Source organism: Bombyx mandarina, chromosome 17 (genome assembly GCF_030267445.1).
Source record: "Bombyx mandarina strain Sakado chromosome 17, ASM3026744v2".
Classification (NCBI taxonomy): Eukaryota; Metazoa; Arthropoda; class Insecta; order Lepidoptera; family Bombycidae; genus Bombyx; species Bombyx mandarina.
In genome coordinates this window covers 3647983-3662085 of record NC_143223.1, presented here as the reverse complement: position 1 = coordinate 3662085, position 14103 = coordinate 3647983, and the positions used below count along the sequence as shown (strand labels likewise).

General features: G+C 37.4%; 2 long non-coding RNA genes across 3 annotated transcripts; both read right to left on the bottom strand.

Moving 5' to 3' along the window:
- Nucleotides 1-1802: 1802 nt before the first annotated feature.
- LOC149501094 (uncharacterized) lies at nt 1803-6293 on the bottom strand. Its single transcript, XR_016324437.1, has 3 exons — nt 5973-6293; nt 4628-5901; nt 1803-4145 (listed from the first exon to the last, which is right to left on the bottom strand). It is a non-coding gene; the product is annotated as an uncharacterized LOC149501094 (long non-coding RNA).
- Nucleotides 6294-10459: 4166 nt separating this feature from the next.
- Nucleotides 10460-13492, bottom strand: LOC149501093 (uncharacterized). 2 transcript variants are annotated; one of them, XR_016324504.1, is made up of 3 exons: nt 12859-13492; nt 11898-11975; nt 10460-10617 (listed from the first exon to the last, which is right to left on the bottom strand). It is a non-coding gene; the product is annotated as an uncharacterized LOC149501093 (long non-coding RNA). The 2 variants fall into 2 exon arrangements; XR_016324503.1 differs by having other exon boundaries at nt 11898-11972.
- Nucleotides 13493-14103: the final 611 nt, after the last annotated feature.

The following is a 14103-nucleotide window of genomic DNA, read 5'->3' as shown; positions in this document are numbered from 1 at the left end:
CGCGCGCCACCGAAGGAAACCTAACAACTCAAGAGCAGCTGCTTCGCGAATGAATCTACTGCCGGATCGGAATTGCGACCCGCTGACAAGATCCGGCGAGAAACTCAGCGGGCTGATGTATGGATTAGGTTGCACGTCGAACTCTTTGCCAAATTTGACGAGTATGATTACCGGGGTTCCTATGCCTGCTCCTAGTGTTAAAGCTGAAGGCGTCTAGTGCTGATGTTAATGGATCTATGTAGAAGCTATTATTCATTCAGGAGCACTCATATGTTTACAATCGTGACATTGGTCGTATGTTAAACTTCATCGCATTAAAAACTAATTAGACGCTGCTTGATACAGTTACCTTGACAATGAAATGTTTACTAGACGAGAATGAGTCAAGGTGTCTTAAAATTAACTAATCTTTTGTTTCTCAATAGATTCAAATGGAATGATGGAGCGTGCGTAAAGTGATAAACATAATTAATGCTAATGATTTCATGACATAAGTATATTTGTATTTCTTATAGATTTTTTTTTTCAATCTACAACTAGTTTAATTTATTTCCTGAGGTGATTCTTGTTCACTCGATGGTTGTGTGGAAGAAATCGCCTTTGACGATAAGACTGCCTGAGTGAAGAAGAAGTTTTGCATTTGTGTTAATTTTGGTGTCAATATCGTCACAATAAATCATATTCTCTCTCTCTCTCTCTCTCTCTCTGTCTCTTTCTTTCTCTCTCTTTCTCTCTCTACTTATCTGGTGATGTACGCGGCTTCATTCGCTTTCTAAATGCTTAAAGGAAACCACATAGGGAAGATCTTCCACCGAGTAGAGGAAATAGTTCGGTGGACCGAACGTGTCTTCTCGGAACTTGTATACATAAATATATTATGAAATTTTGTCTTGGAAATGTCGTTACGGAGATAGGTGCGTCTGTAAATTATCTTGAGTTCTATGATATTTACCGCCACAAATGATTTGAGTGTAGTTACTCAATAATTTTTTTTTTGTTGCCTTTGGAGGCAGACGGGCATACGGCCCATCTGATGGTGAGTGGTTACCGTCGCCCATGGACTTCAGCAATGCCAGGGGCAGAGCCAAGCCGCTGCCTACCGAAAATCATTAATCGCCTTGAATTGGATTTTTGTTGTGAGACTGGTTTTTTTTAATTCGTTCAACGTAACTTCAAACATGTACTTTACTTCCCCTTAAACGTTTAAGTACTTTCGAGAGCGGATGTATTACAATGCTTAAGACACGGAAACGACCCTGACGAACTTCAAAGGACTTTACCTCGCTGATTGCGATGTTTTGCACACCCGAACACGCTATAAACACTGCACATTCAAATACCATGCTTAGCATTGTAATTTTATTCATAAGGTGAATCCGCGGCTTAATTTGATACCTACAACTTGCAGTCAACTGCTAATAAGTTGATATGTTTCGTAATCTGTGGATTGGATGGCATGTTAATGACGTCAGAAACGTGTGACGTCATTGATGTGACGTTTTAGAGCGAGGTTCAATATAAATTGTGCAGAAGTGTACTCTCCCAAGAAAGTCCCAGGAAAATATCAATAATAATACACTAAATGTTAGTTATTCTTCCAAATTTATTTTATCAATTTCAATGTAGATATTATTCTTCAGAAACTATACCTTTACCTCAAAATAATAATAATTTAGTTATTAATTTAAAAATGTATTTAATTAATTTATTTATTAATATTTTTATATAATATAATTAATTAATTTAAATTAAAAATAATTATCATAACATTTTTTATTAGCTTTTTCCGAAATTGTGTTCAGTCCTTTCCGCGAATTTTTATATCTTCTATTGAATGAAAACGAGTGCCACAAAGACTTGTTAATTTAAATTTAAGAAAAAAAAAAAGAAATCGGCTGGGTTTTGAGTATTTATTGAGTTTTTGGTTAAAAAAATCATTCACAATGATGGCTTTGTGCGAAAGTCCTATTATCGTGGTGCAAAATCCAAGAATTTTCTTTCCGTAAATCAGACGGACCCTTTACGTCGAATTAGCTCTCTTAAACGCAGAAGAAGAAGAACATAATATTTTCAAAATGAATTTGTGTTGAATAAAAATATATTGTTCGATAATATAATAACATGTGTGGGCGCTGCTCTCTCTTAGTTCATTGACATCAACAAAACAAATTGTATTTACACAATTAAACATTTTAATTAGCTTGTGGTTAAGTTTATATTTGTTTAAGCGATTTTATTTCTTCGTCTTATTCGCCGCGTATGCACATCGACGAAGTGACGTGTAGTCCAAGCCAAATAATTTAATCAATGCATCTATCAAAACATGCATGAGTTTAATGTTTTAATGTTAATAATGTATGCATGTCGTTCTCTTTTTAAAATAAAATTTATCAAATTCGCTTTTAAATCATATATAAGTATCGTTTTTATTTCTTCATACTTATGGGGTCGGATATTGTAAAATATATGAAATAAGCAAATGGCCTTCTTCAATTTCGCCGAATCTTCTCAGTAGGTCGCGTTTCCGATCAGGTAGTAGATTCTGCGAAGCACCGGTCTTGTTAGGGTTAGCAAATTGGTCAGATTGAGCTCCGTGAGCTCACCCACTCGCTCAATTAAGCTGGTATTACTCCTCGAGGCTACCAGCATAGGTAGGAAAAAAAGAGCATTATTCAAAATGCTGTAAGTTTAATAATTTTTATTGAACACAACAACTTAAGAATTGTATTGTTTCAATTTGAAATAATTCAATTCATACGTCAAATTGAATTGTATTATTTCAATGGGCAGTACAGAGCTGCTTAGGCAGACATTCGTTGTTCAGTAATGGAATAGTCTCTCGATATGGACACGCTTTGGCGACGTTACTGCAGTCCGAAAATGGCGGCGAGGTTCTCGCAGGCCCTGCCCTTTTATGGGTCAAAGCAGACCTTTTGCGGGGATGACTGCCTCGGCTCAACGAAGGCGAACCTGACACGAACGGAAATCAACTCTGAAATAACTTTAATGGCTTAAATTTTATATGAATCGTTTTTGTTTTAATGTTGACATGTCGATCTTGAATTGAGGTTATGTATGCCAATTTATATATTTTTAAAACAGAGTAGGTATGAAGGGATCGCTTGCAAAAACCGAAACGGATCTATAGAAATAAAAATTTCATAAAACAACAATTAATTTTGCTTTATTAATGTCCTGTTTATGCAGGTCACGATGTTAGAGCGAATTTATAAAATCATTGTATTATAACCGTTGTTTGAGGCGTGTGCAATTTACTCGAGGTAAATCGTATCTTTTGAAGTCTACGAAAATGGGTTTCGTAGATTCAACTTGATACAAACGTACAAAGATGCATTTAGCTTTTAAAAACCAATTGCCGAATGTATGACGGAACATCATTTGAGAACGTGTTGAACCATTTTATTCTTTTTGATTTATTTTAAATCCTCTGTTCTTTTTTCTTTCGTGTTTAGCGAAAGTACGAACGGTCATCGAGCTTAGAAAAATCAAAAATATAGCTATAGGTATATGTACTATATTCATTTGGTTAGCATTCGTATATATTTTTTTCGATTTATATCGTAGAAAGCTACTAATGATACTAATTAACCTTTTAGCAAAACCGTGACGTGAGGGGATGGCAGCTGACAGACGGACCCTTTGCCCCGTGTCACTCTTGAAAAATTGACCCTGCCCGTCAGTTGATTTCTAATTGTGTTGCGTGCACACCAAAAATATTGGTAAAACATTTCGATAGCGCCTATTATTGTGTCAAGCATTATCTTTTTTTTTTTAATTCCTACCTAAGCTGATGGTCTAGAGAGACCATATCAGCGTAACCTTAACTAGTAGGTGAGCTCACGTAGCTCAAGCCTGACCTTGTTGCTAACACGAACCCAAGCAAGATCAGTGCTTCGCAGAATCTACCACCAGATCAGAAACGCGACCCACTGAGAAGATCCGACGAGAAATTCAGTGGGCTAGCATTACCAGCGCTCTCAGATATCTTCGTCCAGTTCTTAGCATTAGCAAGTTCTATGTTGTACGGATATCGCTTTTAGCAAATTTATTTTTACTCTCAAGTTGGTAGGTAAGCGAAGGGTTCAACAAAATGTGAAAGGCGCGCTTTCTGGTCACGCTTATTTCTGAAAAGAATAGTAAATATATTAGTATTTGTAACGATGTAGCCGAGGTCAATTAAATATGCATTATTAAGGACAATTAAAAACAACAGTACAGATCTTGATAAAATTTAAATGGAACCACAACAGAATTATCAGCTTTCAAATATATAAAAGAACTAGCGACCCGCCCTCGCTTCGTTTCGGAAACATTAAAACACACATGAAACCAAAAAAAATATATAAAAAAAAATTTAAAAAAGTAGCCTATGTTCATCAGGGACAATGTCGGCTTCTAATGGAAAAATAATTTTTCGAATCGGTCCAGTAGTTTCGGAGCCTATTCGAAACAAACAAACAAACAAATCTTTCCTCTTTATAATATTAGTATAGATCGTCAGAATCGGTTCAAATAGAATATTTTTTAAGAAACCAATTATTGAAAACTTCTTCTTTTTAAAGATATTTTAATAAATCAGAGTTTCTTGGGCGATATTATTACTTACAAGCTCTAGTAGCTCTGTGAACTCCCCGGATCATGATCACGCAGGAATCAGTTACCATCGACGCCGTAGACCCGTCCTTACGGATCCATCAGGTCCAATAAATAACCTTTGCATTAGACGCCTTCAGCTCTAACACTAGAGTAGGTAAACGCTAAATTCAGTAAATAATAATTTTCATCATTCAATGCAAATAAACATATACATACTTACATATACTCACCCATAATTATTTAAAATAAATTACGATTTCTAAATAAAAATAAATTCCTTTGAAATTAACCTATTGTTTTATTCCAATGTAAAATATTGACATCTCACTGTTTTTATGCGAAAACAGGAAACCGTATATATGACAAAGCTCGTTCTGTCTGTGCTACTGGATACGTGACAATAATTCAATTATCACAACAGGAAGTTCATAAATAAATTCTGGTGACGCAAGGGTGACACAAAGTTTAATGAGAAACGATTTAACAATTTGGTCGCGCATTGATTATGGCATTAATTACGGCAAATATTAAATTCCTTCTTCAAACGAGCCTTGTAGAGAGTACTACTGGAGTTTTACTGGTGGTAGGACCTCTTGTGAGTCCGCGCGGGTAGGTACCGCCGCCCTGCCTATTTCTGCCGAGAAGCAGTAATGCGTTTCGGTTTGAAGGGCGGGACAGCCGTTCTAACTATGCTGAGACCTTAGAACTTATAACACAAGGTGGGTGGCGCATTTACGTTGTAGATAGATGTCTATGGGCTCCAGTAACCACTGAACACCAGGTGGTCTGTGGGCTCGTCCACCCATCTAAGCAATAAAAAATTAAACTTAACGGTAGGCAGCGGTTTGGCTCTGCCTCTGGCATTGTTGAAGTGCCTAGGCGACGGTAACCACTCACCATCAGGTGGACCTTATGCTTGTCTGCCTATAAGGGGAAAAAAGTAACAAGCTATCGATAAAGTACTGAGTTGGTTCGATCCATGTGATTGTGCAGTGCAGTCTTTTGAATCACAGAGCTTCAAAATGAAATTGAGCATTAGCAGAGGATACGCGCATGCGTTCTACATTGCTTTCCTTTCTTTTTGCTTTGATGGGTGAATGCGGTCAGGGCTCTTTTGTTTTAAGTGTTAATCGGAGTCAAAAGACGTGGTCCCCTACCTCCCTCATCGAATGAACTGGTCGATTACAACGAAGAGTTCGACGAGTGAACTAACTCTAGGCACAGTCCACTAAGTTTATCGCTGGATCTTCTCAGTGGGCCGTGATTTCGATCCGGTGCTAGATTCTGCAAAGCAATGCTCTTGCTAGAACTAGTGTTAGCAAATTTCCGAAGGTTTAACTCGTGAGCTCACCTACCCATCCGAACGTAGCTGGAATAGCCCATTAGTCTACCAATGAATAGGTAGGGAAGAAAATATTTCAAGCCGGAATGCTTCGCTGCAGAAATAAGCAGGGTAGCGGGTACCTATCTATGTCGGCTGACAATAAACCCTATCACATAGATAAAGCCTCCTCTAAATTTATTATATTAGTGAAGTTAAGTATAGCTGTTCTATCTGGTATTAAATAGTTACGACCATAAACAGCACAAGACATATATTTTTAACAAACACAAAATTAACAACAACAAAAAAAAAACACATGAATTCGCTCCATGCTTTCCCGCCAAAACGTCGACTTCCCATTCAAATCACAATCTCACACTGTACATAGGTGAGTATTGAAATTACATTCGTATGGTAGCACTGAATTATTGGCAAAGACGTCGTGCAATGAACTTGGCGCATGCGTGCAGCCCGACGGTATCTATAGATTATACACCGAGCCCGACTCGCCTTGGCCTTGTCTCGAGGTTCACTATTCAATTTGCCTACCATCTACCTATAATCTATATATTTTTACGAAAAGCAAAAACTTTGTAGCCATTTTTAGGAAAATTGCACGGACGGAGGAATTTGAAATTTCCCAAACTTATAAAGAATATAGAGAAGGAGTGCAGAATGTTAATATTTTTTTAAATTATGCTTAAAAATACATTAAATCACTTTTTTTAAAAACACTACCGTGTATTTGACACACACATGCATGGATAATATTTGTTTATTATCAAATTTTTGTTATTGCTTAACTTAAAGTCTGTGATCAAATTGAGAATAGATTAATAGGAGTATTGTTTGTCTTTAATATTATTCGTTTATAGTGTAATCTTGCCGAAATCTGTGATTATAGAAGTATAACTGTCTTAGACAATAGACCCATAATAATGTTGAAACTTATAATTTCAATTAGCTATAGTCGAATTTCGACTACCAGGAGTGACCTCCTAGTAATGTTTATTACACGAAGCAACGTCTAATATTCGTGTGTCACATAATTCTAAATTTAATTAACTTAAGACGGCAGATGAGCGAACGCTTAGTAGACACGTAGACAGACATAAGTTTAAAGTAGATTGCGAACCTTTGTGAACACATCTTAGGTTATACAGAGGACAAACAATAGCTCACATTCGTATTTGTGGTGTTAGTAGGTCGTTTTAAAGCTTAGATCTAAAATTTTATGTTGGATGGCAGCATTAAGATTGTAAGGTAGTAGCCTCTTAACACCAGATGTCAGATGCCAGGGCCGTAAGTTCCTTCACGCGTTAAGGAAAATAAAGGGTTGGAGATGTTATACCATAGATATAGAATATGAGTGAGTAGGGTAGCCCTACGTGGAATATGTATGTGAAAATATTCTTAAATTGGAATATTAAAATTTCTACTAACATAATTACTGCATTAACTAAAAAAAACTTAGGATATCACAAAAAAAACGGATAAAATGTGATATTTATTCAATAAATTGTAAATCATAGAACCAAAATTAGGTGAAGTAAAAAAAATACCAAAAAAAGAGTTAGAAATATCCCTTCGTATGGCACGTTGATATGAATATGTGGAGATATAACTTATGGAGGTTTGACGTCAGGCGGTTGGTCGTAAAACTCATGCCAAATTCCTGCCCAATATACTAAAAGGATATGTTGCACCATCTCACCTAATATGGGATAAAAGCAAGAAGAAGAGTCTTAAACAGATTAACATGAATTTTGTGAAAGATGATATGCAAGAGTGTGAGTGCAGAGATGACGTAGGGTAGGTTTGAATGGAAAAAGAGGACATTCTGCGCCTACTTCTCGTAATATTGGATAAGTACAAGAAGAAAAAGAAGATTATTACTTAATCCGGATCATGGGGCAATAGAAACTATTGTTTGAGCAGATCGGGGTATAGACTAGGTATTATACCAAAACTATTACATACTGTAATACCTGTCACTAAATAAGGTCTCAAAGAAAACACATAATATGAATACTTTGCACAGAACCCGAAAAAAATCATATTTCTCTTTTTATCATTACTAAATAATACATCTTTTTTTTATTGCTTAGAAGGGTGGACGAGCTCACAGCCCACCTGGTGTTAAGTGGTTACTGGAGCCCATAGGCATCTACAACGTAAATGGGCCACCCGTCTTGAGATATAAGTTCTAAGGTCTCAAGTATAGTTACAACGGCTGCCCTACCCTTCAAACCGATAGGCATTTTCCCCGAAAACAGCTCTCAGTAACGTGATCGCGATAACACATGTTAAGTAGCAACTGTTAATAGTGCATTGACATTGTTAACGACTTTTAACGGCTTAGGCGACTAGTTTGAGAGCAAACGCGATCTGCTTTAGTACACATAAAGTTATTCCTTTGTTCTATTTCATTCGCTAAATCAAAATTAAACATATTTCTACTACGCATATCTACCGTTGTTATTATTGATTCCCCATATACAAAAGGCTCTTTAAGCCTTCTTCTCTTAATTTAAAATAAAAACTTAATTATAAAGTTTAGTAAAATAAGACCAAACATACAAGTTAAATTACATTTTTATCTCCAAAAAATATATACTACAAGCGGCCCGCTCCGGCTCCGCTCGGGTATTTAACACAAATCTCAACGATATTTGACGTTGTTTTATTATCTATACTAATATTATAAAGAGGAAAGATTTGTTTGTTTGTTTGTTTCGAATAGGCTCCGAAACTACTGGACCGATTTGAAAAATTCTTTTTCCATTAGAAGCCGACATTGTCCCTGATGAACATAGGCTACTTTTTTTATTTTTTTTTAAATTTTTTTTTAAATTTTTTTTTGGTTTCATGTTTGTTTTAATATTTCCGAAGCGAAGCGAGGGCGGGTTGCTAGTTGGATAATAAATTTAAAATGTGAATGATTTTGCATGCATATTAATAGTGTAATTTTTTGTATGAAAAGCAAGAAATAAAAGTTTTTTATTTTTATTTTTTATTTATAGTAGTTTGATAGTAGTGAGATATATTAGTAGTTTGTTGATAGTAATTTGGTACATTATTTTTTATTACGAGTATTATAGCACATTTCGCCAATTGAGTGACCCCAGCGGCTCGACGCACCGAACGTTGACATCTACGTTCGGAAAAAAAAATCGGTCCTGTAATCATCTACTCCAATGTTTATGCTCCCTTACAAACAGTTTTTCAACCGCTCTTGTACGCAGATGAGCATTCGGCCAACCGGATAATGAGTGGTTACCATCGCTAATAGACTTCAACAAAACTAAGGGCACAACGTAGTCGCTGCCTACCACTGAGTACTTTCCGCAAGCCTCGTTTGAAGAAGGACATGTAGCGCTCAGGAAGCATCGAGAAGGAAAGCTTATTCCAAAGCCGGATGGTACATGGCAAAAAAGATCTCTAGAAACACACTGCATATCAACTACATAACACTTCCTTATTTGTGGAGGGTATCACAACTCTTACGACCCTGAATATCAAATGTTTAAAATAAAGATCGTCTAATGGTACAATGATATAATGGTACCCTATCGTATAATTGTACAATAGTCTCAGAAGTTAACAAATATACCAAATATACCATAGCCGCGAGCAGAGAGCGGTACCAGCGTTAGAAGTCGTCGTGGCCTAAAGGATAAGACGTCCGGTGCATTCGTATGTAGCGATGCACCGGTGTTCGAATCCCGCAGGCGGGTACCAATTTTTCTAATAAATACGTACTTGACAATTGTTCACGATTGACTTCCACGGTGAAGGAATAACACGTGTAATAAAAATCAATCCCGCAAAATTATAATTTGCGTAATTACTGGGGGTAGGACCTCTTGTGAGGCCGCACGGGTAGGTACCAACACCCCACCTATTTCTGCCGTGAAGCAGTAATGCGTTTCGGTGGGGCAGCCGTTGTAACTATACTGAGAACTTATATCTCAAGGTGTGTGGCGCATTTACGTTGTAGATGTCTATGGGTTCCAGTAACCATTTAACACCAGGTGGGCTGTGAGCTCGTCCACATATATGGGCAATAAAAAATAAAAATAAAGAAACAGTGTGTTTAGTGCGAGTTTTTTAATGTTCTCGACGGTAAGTAAGGTTTGAAGGACGAGGCAGCCGTTGTACTATACTGAGACCTTAGAACTCATATCTCAAGGTGGGTGACGGCATTTACGTTGTAGATGTCTATGGACTCCAGTAACCACTTAACATCAGGTGGGCCGAGATCTCGTCCACCCATCTAGCAATAAAAAATATTTAAAAATGTCCGATTAATTTTAAAATCTGCACGCACATCAAGTATCGATGACAATGCATATAGCTTTATCATTTAGATATAGTTATCCTGACCGAAGTGAACGTCATAAAAAAAAAGATGAAATTAATTATTAGTACGCTTTGCTAAAAGGAGGTTAGTTTTTAGTTTTTAAACTACATTTATTAATAACTTTAATAATTGTGAAGATTTCTCGAAGAAGTTTCTCGACTTCGGCTTAGCCTTGAAGACGCGTCCCATGAAACGTAACTAATGGGAATTCCTAATTCTCATGATCTCATCGTCTGTAAATTTTGATCCTTGTCTTCGTTTTGTTCCTAACGATATAGGTTACTGCTCCACCTAGACAGGGAGCAATGCTTTTCTGGAAAGAACACGAAAAACTTAAAAAATACATTTACTACATTACAATATATAAATATAAATTATTTCATCTAATATCTCTGTGTCTATGGTCCTAGCTGGGACTCAGGTAAAATAAGAACTCTTCACCGAAATAAAAATTAAAACTCACTTTAATTTCTACGAAAATTAAAGCAGACTTCACTGTAACAAGTCCTTTTTTTATTTACTGGTGTTTTTGTGGAGGTGATCCGTGCGATAGATCTGGAATACCGAGGAAATTTTCTAGAACTTTCGATAAATGTTTCCAGAACATTCAAGAGATGTTCGAGTTGTTTCGTTGCACCGTTTTTGCTACTTGACTACAGATGGCGTTATTCACACTGGCTTAACAATAGTATATCAGATTGTTGAAAAAAAAACTTTTTTTTTATGATTGAAAAATTACTGGTGGCCCGAAGGCCTTTCCAGTTTCACCAGGACAGGTGGGCGAGCAAAGGCTCAGCCAGGAGGGGTGGGATTTGCTAACAACTGCCCGAGCGCCTCCGAAGGAGACCTAACAACTCAAGAGCAATTGCTTCGCGAATGAATCTACTACCGGATCGGAATCGCGACCCGCTGAGAAGATCCGGCGAGAAACTCAGCGGGCTGATGCATGGGTTAGGTTGCACGTCGACCTCTTTGTCGAGTTCGACAAGTACGGTTACCGGGGTCCCTAAGCCTGCTCCTAGTATTAGAGCTGAAGGCGTCTAATGCAGGTTATTGGATCTGATGGATCCGTAAGGACGTGAGTGGATCCGTAAGGACGTGGAAAAGAAAAAAAACTAAACTTCCGATAGCGCGGTCCTTGGCCTCAGTTCCGTTCGTGGATTTGAATTTAAAACGTTACGAGTCGTCGAGTAACGGATGCCGACGTCTCATAATCGCTACTACTATTGTTCTACGATCGACGATTCCGAGAATTTTAAATTGTCTCTAAATATAACGGATACAAATATGGATTCATGTCCTCAATGTTTGTTTGTCAGTGCTTTATTTAACACATATTTTTTTTACTGACGGTTGGGAGTTTTGTGAGCTCGCACGAGTATCGCCATCCTATTTCAATTCAATTGAAAATTCGACCTTATGTTTCTAGGGTTGTGACGGAATTCATGTCGTTAATGTCTATGGGCTCCGATGATAATTTAAAGTTTTAACAGCCTGTCCAGCTGTCTATGGATGTGTCAAATACATGGTAGTGTGTGTAATGTTTCCTTTATTGATTTAATGTATCTTTTATGCATTATCTCAGATTCTCACCCGTTTTGTTTTCTTCATATTTGTTTCGGTAATGTTAGAGTAGCAACGTGGAGAGCGGACTCTGCGCGGTCAAACCTGCTTGGGTAACAAAAAAAAATAATAAAAAGGAAGCCACTTTTTTCTCAATTCTCAGTTTTCGTGGTCAGGGACGACTAGGCCTTAAAGGTGTATTATTTATAGGTGTATTATCTATGGACTAGGCCGCTCGTTAATGTCAGTGGTTAATGTTACTCGTTGACATTTGACAATTTAGGAACACAGATAACATCTGTACTTGTTTGCTTTTAAAACAAACGTAACCTTTGAAATATAATCTTTTATGCCTGTACAAAAATAAACATGTCTGTATTTTATAACGCTAGTTTGAAAAAAAAGGCTACCTAAACAAGGACAGCATTTATAGTCGGAATATCCTCATTTTAACTTTAATTTTTCACATGAAATACCCGTTAAAAGGAACAAACAAATTTATTTTCCTTAAGCTATTCATAGAATCAGTGTTATTGAGAGCATTTAATTTCTGAATATTAACTGCGTTGTACAGTAATAAGAAGCGTGCAATCAATATAATTAAATTAACGTAATAAATAAAGCAATTTGATAAGGAATTTTTCCGTAGCACGTCATTTTTAAATATAAAATTCGCGATAATACGAAGGAGCGGTGATAAGTTGATACGTAATTGAGTGAGTTCCTATAATCAAGAAGATTACTTTCAAACATTACGTTATGTACATCGAAAAAACCCAAAGGCAAAATATTTGCTTATTCATTGATATATATCGTACACATGCAGTATCTGTAAATTAAATAATTCAAAAAAACAATTGTGCCTAATATGTGTGAGTAAAGTATGGTATAGGTAAACGGTGTAATTTCTTAATTTATTTAATGTGGAAGTAGTTTTAAAGACACGAAGTGCAAAAATACCAAGAACAATTCACACATTAGTTATTCTTACCAAATTGGTGATCGGAGCCACTAGATTGTTATTGTAGGGGAATGATACCCCGCTCCGCTTAGCTTACTATGCAGTTATTGTGCAAGTAATGAGCAGCATACGTTAGTCAGTTAGTGGTTAAAGAGTATATAATCTGTGGTTAAAGTGCAGCGATCCACCGCGGTCGCTGACGCGAATAAACATGTAATTATACTCAGTGTTTTATTGACCACTCTGATGAGGTTTCCAGAGGAGAACGCACAGCAAACCCTCAACTTGTTATGTTAAACGACATAGTCCAAAGGATTGCGATGTTGAAGTGACACTGGGCATGGCACATTGTTCACAGAATTGTTAGTCGTCGTGGCCTAAAGGATAAAGCGTCCGGTGCATTCGTATGTAGCGACGCACCGGTGTTCGAATCCCGCCGACTCATACCAATTTTTCCAATGAAATACGTACTTGAACATTTGTTCACGATTGACTTTCACGATGAAGGAATAACATCGTGTCATTAAAATCAAACCGACAAAATTATAATTTGCATAATTACTGATGGTAGGACCACTGTGAGTCCGCGCGGGTAGGCACCACCACCCTGCCTATTTCTGCCGTGAAGCAGTATTGCGTTTCGGTTTGAAGGGCGGGGCAGCCGTAGTTATTGTACTGCTAAAAGCGAGATCTTACAACTCATGTCTCAAGGTGCGTGGCGCATTTTACGTTATAGATATCCATGGGCTCCAATAACCATTTAACACCAGGTGGGCCGTGAGCTCATCCACCCGTCTAAACAATAATAAGGAACTTCGTTCCAAAAAAAAAGGCCGCTGGAGTCGAAAAGTTCTCGAGTAGCGTACCGGAAGACGTAGCGTGGGTAGGGGCTCTCATAAGGTAGACCGGCGACTTATTGAGGTTCGCGAGGATCCGCTGGACGCAAGCAGCGTATTTTTGGTCGTTGTGGCGAGGCTTGAGGAGGCCTATGTCCACAGTACCCAATTATGGGCTCAAAGATAGATTGTTACGGTTGAAATAATTCTGCCACGTCGCGCGAACGATTCGAAAACAAATAGTAAGGTTTCGTAACGTAATTTACTACGTTCGAAATTCACGAGCAGTCGCGCTGACCTTGGACGGAGTCAGGAGAGGCCGCCGCGCCGCCCGAAGTTCGTTACTTATTATCGAATGTGACGTATTCAATTACATCATCATCGGCATCATGAGATATCGTGATAATTCTGTCGCGAATATATATCGCATATTTAGAAT